Genomic DNA, 2,233 nt, shown 5'->3' with positions numbered 1-2,233 from the left:
TCAATCTTTAAATTCTTTCTATGTAGACGACTCCTAATTTATGTTTCTAGCTTAGACCTCTCTCAAGCTTCAGATTCAGGTGTAGAATACCTATTTAACTTTTCCATTTGTTTGTCTTTTTTTGAGAGGTTTATTGCTACAGGGTACATGAGCTCACCAGAAAGATAGAGAGAGACAGAGACAGAAAGCGAGAAGCCACCCCCTAGGGGGGATGACCACACCGCAATTCCTTCTCCTCCATTCTCCTCTTGGGATCTTGGGTATGCATGCACACATGCCTGATATGAGTTTAAGTCACCGGGTTGGGGACTCGAACTGCAGTCCACTACATGGGAGTCCAGTGACATAGCCATTGTGCCAACTTTTGGTCCCCTATTTGTATGTCATTTAGAAAACTCAGACTCCATCTACTCAAAAGAGAATTCTTGATTCCTTGCTTCCCCTTACCCATCACTCCTTGTACCCTCTTGGGATCCAATTTTCTCTTAAGTGGCATCTTCATTTACATTTTTTCTCAAGTCAGATACCCAGACATCTTTAATTCCTCTCTCTCCCTTAGCCCAGAGGACTCAAAGGTAGCTCGACCATATGAGCTAGCTGCCTTTGTAAGGTATAGCTTCAAAATACATTCTGCATCTGACCACCTCACACTCACTTTATCGTTAACACTCTGACCCAAGCCATCTTCCTCTTTTACTTAGATTACTCTAATACTTTCTGAACTTGTCTCTCTATTTCCACCCTTGCTCCTTTCTTCACAGTCTATTAGATTGTCAGGGAAGTATTGTCATGATGTATTTTTCTGTGTTTCTCTATGCAAAAATGCATCATGACTTTCCCGATAACCCAGTATTTTTGACTCAGCAGTCAGAGCAGTTGTTAAAAATATTAAACCAGGCCCAGCTGTGGTAGTGTGTACTACTAAGACTGTGCTCTGCAGGCTGGGACCATATGGTAGGCCCAGGTCTGATTTCTAGACCAACATAAAGGCTGGGTGCAGTGGTGTGTGAGAAATCACCCTCCAGTGGCTCAGGAAGACTGAAGCAGGAGGATCGAGGATGGCAACACAGTGAGACTTTGTCTACCTCCCTCCCCAAAAGTCAAGCCTTATCTTCCTTTTCAAAGTTTTGTCAAGCTTCAGAAGGTGCTCAGCATTTTATTTCATCTAGGAAATGCAAATTAAACTCTCATAGTACCTTTATCTACTTATCAGAATGTTAAAATTTGGATGACACCAACACTAGGTGTAGGCAAGTCTACAGAGCAACTGTAACTCGCATTTATTTACTGCTGATGAGAATGTAAACTGGTAAAGGTGCTTACATAAACTGGCAGTTTCTACCAAGGCTAAACATGCTTTTCCTATTATCTAACAGTTCCAATCTAGGTAAATACCCAAGATAAGTAAGTGCGTATGTCTCCAAAAGATGCATGTAATAACATTCGTAGAAACCTTATTCATAATAGCCACAAACTGAAAAGAACCCAAATGTGTGTCCGCAGGAGAATGCCTGTATATATTGTGGTATATACAATCAATGGAACACTACACAGCAATGAACTAGAATGGACTATGAATATATATAAACTGATGTAGAACTTCTGACTTTCTGGGGCCAGCAGATGGCATAGTAGTTAGGTTACTGGACTGCCACATGGCCCACCACAGTTTGAATCCTAGACCGGTGGCTTGAAACTCATGCTGGGCGCATGTGCATGAGTATCTAAGATCCAGGAGGAGAAGGGATTGTGGGGAGGAGAAGGGATTGTGGTGGTGGCCACCACCCCAGGGGGTGATTTCTCACTTTTCCTCTCATTGTCTCTCTTTTTTTCTTTTTTTTTGAGTTTTTTGGAGAGGTTTTCGCTATAGGGCGCGTGCGCTCGCCAGACAGACAGACAGAGACATAGAGACAAAAAGCGAGAAATCACCCCCCAGGGGGAATGGTCTCGCCACAATCCCTTCTCCTCTGTTCTCCGTTCTCCGTTCTCCTCCTGGGATCTTGGGCATGCACGCACACACGCCCAGCGTGAGTTTTAAGCCACTGGATCCGGGAGGGACGTGAACCACAGTCAACTGCAACTGCACGGGAGTCCAACAACATACCCATTACACTAACTGCTGGTCCCCTCCTCTCATTGTCTTTGACTCTATCTCTCTGCTCTCCAGCAAGCACACGTGCCCTAAGGCAAAAACAAAAACACCTCTCAAGAAAAAAAGAACTTCTGGCCTCCT

This window comes from Tupaia chinensis, unplaced genomic scaffold, assembly GCF_000334495.1.
Source record: "Tupaia chinensis unplaced genomic scaffold, TupChi_1.0 Scaffold000484_1, whole genome shotgun sequence".
NCBI lineage: Eukaryota > Metazoa > Chordata > Mammalia > Scandentia > Tupaiidae > Tupaia > Tupaia belangeri.
Note: the sequence above shows the minus strand (reverse complement) of the source record.